Genomic DNA, 6,000 nt, shown 5'->3' with positions numbered 1-6,000 from the left:
CCAAATTGGGAAGGTCCTTATGTGGTAAAAAAAGGCCTTTTCAGGAGGATCTTTAATCTTGAGCGAGATGGATGGTAAAAGCCTGCCAAATCCTGTAAATTCAGACTCAGTCAAGAAATATTTCACTTAAAAAAAAGGGCATTTAAAAAAAAAGGGGAGAGGCCAAGGTGAAAACCCGTAAAGGGCGCCTTGAGACCAAAGGGGATTTGAGTTGAAAACCTGAAAAAGACGGCTCAAATTTTGAAGAAACGTGAGGTGAACGGAACAGCTCAAATTTTGATCAGGGTCTGAAGCATGTGGTGGTCTTACTATACCTGAATCACAAGAAGGAATAGGTGACATCTTGGGGTATCGACAGAATACTGTAGATTCCCTAAACACATATTAAATGGCCTTTAGAAAACTTATGCAGGGAAGCTCGTGCAGCGATATCTAGGGCACCTGTTGTCATCTTTTATTTTGAATCTTGGCAAATTTGTTGTCTTGATTAATGTATTCATTTCAAGCTTTGCTCCCCAATAAAATTTCATTTTGTCTATTGTCTTATTTCATTTTTATCTTAGCAAAATTTGATATCTTGATTAACCCATTTGTTTCGAGATTTGTTCTCAATAACATTTGTTTGTTCGTTGTGATAATCTTTTTCGAAAAAAACATTTAGAATAACTATTAATGAACTGAATGTTCAAGCAAATGGAGTTTTGCATATTACTCTAGAAATTTCTAAATAATGAAGGAACCTAAAACAGGACTGTTGTTTAAAGCACACCAAATTCAAAGTGCCTACAAGGGAAAAGTCTAAGTCAGGACTATCCTTTCAAACTTTGTTGTCCAAACAATGATTGAACAAAATGAGGAGATGTCATGCTGGTGACAAGGCTTCAATGATTACCGAATGATAAGAAGAGGTTCTTCAGAAAAGGAAATTTTGCAATTATACATAAACTTTTGGTACGACGCCCTAGAAATGGTGTAAGTAGCCAAGGAAATTCAGATCCTGTAACTCCTAATTTACAGGAGGAAGAAGATGGTTTTCAATTTTATGTCCCAAATTACGATGGGCTTAACCTTGAAAATCACAATGAGTTGAACTTTGAAGAATACAGTGGGGGCAATCCGACCAAGTAAGAGATGAACATTACCAACCGGAGAAGATAGTATTCGGGCGCGTTGGCAATAAGGACTTATTGAGCAAGGAGCAATAACAACTCAAACATTGAAAGATCATTTTGCATTCATGCATATGCATTTAGCCAGGGTATTTTGATTCATTTTTATCATAACCACTAGGCATAAATAGGTTCATAGAGGTCATGTTCCCCAAAGAACAGATCAATGAGGATGGTAGGTCTTGCTTTCCTGAGTTGACAGAAGCAGATCGAAGTAACCATAGATTGCAATTTAAAAGATCGAAGCTACAACGGCGAATCTTACTTCCAGGCGATGCAGCGGAACAGATTGAAGCTACAACGGCGAGTCTCACTTCCCCATTGCAATTTAAAAGATCGAAGCCACAACGGCGAATCTTACTTCCAAGCGATGCAGCGGAACAGATTGAAGCTACAACGGCGAGTCTCACTTCCCCATTGCAATAAATCGAAGCCACAATGGCGAATCTTACTTCCAGGCGATGCAGCGGAACAGATTGAAGCTACAACAGCGAGTCTCACTTCCCCGACATTGCAATTAAAAGATTGAAGCCATAACGGCGAATCTCATTTCCTTGCGGTGTAGTGGAACAGATTGAAGCTACGATGGCGAATCTCGCTTCCCCAACATTGCAGTCAACTAGATTGAAGCTACAACAGTGAATCTCACATCATTGGCGATACAGTGGAACAGATTGAAGCTACAATGGCGAACCTTGTTTTCCCGGCATTGCAGCCAGAAGATTGAAGCCGCAACGGCGAATCTTATTTCCTCAACGGGACCGGGTAAAAATTGGTCTTTCTTAGTCTTTACTCTGTTATCGTTACATGACAACGAGCAAAGAGGGGCAGCTGTACAAGCCCAATTTTTAAAAACCCGGGCCCAATTACAATACAAAACTCGAATAGCCCAACAACCCAAATTTAGCCCCTAACAGACCTAACCCAGCAAAACCAAGCCCAAATTTACCCATTTACACCCAAACCCGAAGCCCAATAGCCAGGCCCAATTTCCCTAAAAAATATCTAACTAGGGTTTCATTTTCTGAAACCCTAGATGCCGCCAGCTACCCACCCTTCCTCTGACCAGCGCCGCAAGCCACCAACTGCTGCGCCGCACCTACTGCCGCCTACTTCAAATGCCTGCAAAGAGGAAAGAAGGGACAATCATAGCAATGGAAATGATGACACAATCGGTTATAAAAACCCAACAATATGTAATTTCAAGAGGGTTTTTTTTAACAACTTCTGAAACACAAAAAAACAGTTAATAAAAGAAACAAGCAGATTAAAAGCAAGGTGGATTACAGTGCATGTACTCTTTTTATTTTCTGTTTTGCGTTTCTTGTTATTTTCATTTTATTTTATTTTATTTTTTTATTTTACAAATCTTTAAACAAAATAAAAGGGGAAACGGAGAAAGATACCTTACCTGAATCACTCCGCCAGTGTCGTCGCCGGAGTCCTCCTTTGGGTCACCAAAATCGGGCGAGGAAGGCGACGATTTGTTTTTTCGCGACCCCAAAAGCATGACGACTTGGTCTTCTGTCGGTCCACGAAGCAGGGCTTTAAAAAACCCGATGCTTGGGCTTCCGACCACCGCTCACGGCGGGATCGATGGTGGCCCTTTGGCCGAACCGAGACCAAAAAGGGGGGTGGCTGAGTCCTTTTTTTGTTTCTTTGAATTTTTTGTTAAAGAGGCTGAAAGAATGAAATTTTAGAAGAAAAAATTGTTTTAAATGGACAGAACGAAACGATGTCATTTTGTCTGAGTGTTTTAGCGCCAAAACAGCGCCATTTTACACAACCCGAGGTCGACCCGACCCATTACCAGGAGGATCCGCGTGTTTTCAATGGAAGGGCTAATTGCACTTTTAGCCCTTCCACTTTTTGATGATTTCGCAATCAGTTTTTTTATATTTTTAAATTTACCCCGTTAGTTTATTTTGGATTTCAATTTAGCCCTCCATGAAACTACGCCGTTTTAAAGGAGAAGGACAAATTGCCTTTTTAGTCCCTTCCCTTTAATTTATTTGCGATTTGTCCCCAAATGTTGTTTTTTTGTGTTCAATTTAGCCCTCTGTTTATATCTTGGTTATTTTATTATTAAAACTAATAACTTATTATTATTATTATGATTATTATTATTATTATTATTATCTATGTCTTGTTAATTTCAAATTTTACTATATATATATGTGCGCATACATACATATTTATAATATATATATATAAATACTTATATGATATATATATACTTTACACTTCATATATATGTACGCATATGCATATATTTCTCAATTTATACCTATATATACATACTTATGTTTTTTATGCTTTATAATTTATATATATATATACATAGATATGCATATTTGTTTTTTTATATATGTATATACGTTCATATAATTTATAATTTATAATTTAAATATATAGATGCACATACATAAATATTTCTTTTTTATAATCGTATTGTTATCGTTTTTTTATTTGATATTTATTTATTCATTTATTGAAGTGTTCATTATTTTTATGAAATGCTTTAGATTTTTTATTCATTTATTATTTCATGTATTTTGATTTGTTTATTATGTATTTTATTTGTTGCTCATCTTAGTTGTGCTTGTATTATTTTACTTACATTATCATCATTATTCTATTACACCCATTTTTTATTTAGATTCCAAAAAAAAGAAATTTTAAAAATAAGTAATATTCGGTATTTTAGATCTTCGAGAGAATCAAGCCCTAACGCATTGGGTTCCGATTTTCTTTGTTGGATCTAAATAATCGAGATTACTTTTTTTTAAAATGAATAAAAGCTCATTATCGAGAATTCAATATGTCGTGTCCTAACGCATTGGATGTGACACGTTGCTTTTCTCGGGATGAGGATTTTCTTAAAAATAACAAAGGCAATATTCAATGTTTGGAAAGTTGAGACATTGTGCCCTAACGTGTTGGGCTGCAATTTTCTCATCTGACTTGGACAATTGAATACCCCTTTTAAATTTTATCATATGAGTTTTTTTTAGACAAGTAACTTTTTATATAAGTCTCTTAAAACAAAGGATCGTATTTTAAATCTCTTTAAAATTTTCAATTCTCGACATTAAGACATTAAGTAATCAACTAGGTACCAATTTTGGGCGTATCGAGGGTGCTAATCCTTCCTCGTGCGTAACCGACTCCCGTACCCGTTTTTCTGAATTTCGTGGACCAAACTTGTTGTTTTAATAAAACCAAACCGTTTATTAAAAACAACCATTTTTCGAGGTGATCCAATCACACCTCATTAAAAAGGATTTGTGGCGACTCCCGTTTTTTTCGTTTTCGTCAAAACCCAAGTCAACCCCGTTTTCATCCAAAAAAATGGTGTCAACAAGCAAAATATCGCAGATAAAATCTTCCACTGGGCTGTGAATACACAACAAAATATCAAAGATAAAATTTTCTACTAGGCTATAGATGCACAACATATTTGCAGGTAAAAGCTGTCGATTGGTTGTGGATGTACATCATATTTGTAGTTAAAGGATAAATACTGCCATCAGGCTATGGGTGCACAGCAAATTTACAGATAAGCTGCTAATCTTCCTTCGTACATATCGTCCCACCCCATGCAATGAAATATGCCATGCTTTGTAATTGAATAATTCAACACTAGCTGTAAAACATGTATAACGTGTACTCAATTCATCACTAACAGTAGTCATGTTTAACATATACTTAATTCGTTATTAATGGTAGACATGCTTATCATGTTTTTAGTAGAGCGGTAACAATATCAACAATTCATTAGTTTCACTTTAACAGAAAGTATATAATATTCACATTTCATGAGATGTAACAATAACACTTTAAGCATTAAATCACAGAATCCAGAGTTAACACGTAATCAGGGATTTAATTGAGCAAATAAAAACTCTAAAAACAAATCAGAGAATATACAAGGACTAAACTGAACATAACGTAAATTTTTGGGCAAAACTGTAAAATTTTCAAAACAGGGGTCACATGACTATGTGGCCAGGCCATGTGAGATGCTATAAGTCGTGTGGAAGGGTTATATGGTCGTGTGACCAGGCCATGCAACAGGTTGTGACCGTGTGACAAATGTAAAAATAACCTATAGGGGAGACACGACCGTGTAGAAGGGTTTAGGCCATGTGGTTCACAAACTACACTAGGGTTTTTAGGACACATGGCTGTGTGGTAGGCCTTGTGGTACACTCGTGTGGCCTTATTCCTAGACACGTTTTGCCCCGATTCACTTATAAAAGAACACAAACCTTTTATCAGAAGCCTGAACGACGTCTCTCACAATCAAATCTGATTCAATGCACCTAAAATGGGTCCTTCAAATGACATTTATACAAGAATTAATGATTGATTTCAAGATTAATCAAGATTTTATCGAAAGATTTGGCAAGAACCGTAAAAGATTGATTGGATCGAATGAAAGATTAGTTCCAATTAGAAACATTACAAAAATTCGGGATCTAAACTTTGGAATAGATGTACTTGCCATTTCTTGGTAAAGATCAGGGTGCTATTGATGGATATTACGAAATTAGTAGAAAAATGTTTGAACGAAGGTTGATTTGATTCGAGAAGAAAAATAGTCAATAACTCAAAAATAGAAGTATGATATAATTATGAGAGAAAATGAAAGGAAAAAAAGGGAGAAATAAATAGAGGAAAATAGAGGATGAAGAGGAGTTTTACTAAAATTATGAAAAAGATAGATATTCTAGTTAAAATAGGAGTAGGAAGGACTAAATAGCTAGGGTTTGTAAACCTTAGGGGCAGAAAGGGTAATTTACCTAAAATTTAGGCCGAAAACAAGAAG

The sequence above is a fragment of the Gossypium hirsutum genome, chromosome D12 (assembly GCF_007990345.1).
Source record: "Gossypium hirsutum isolate 1008001.06 chromosome D12, Gossypium_hirsutum_v2.1, whole genome shotgun sequence".
NCBI lineage: Eukaryota > Viridiplantae > Streptophyta > Magnoliopsida > Malvales > Malvaceae > Gossypium > Gossypium hirsutum.
Note: the sequence above shows the minus strand (reverse complement) of the source record.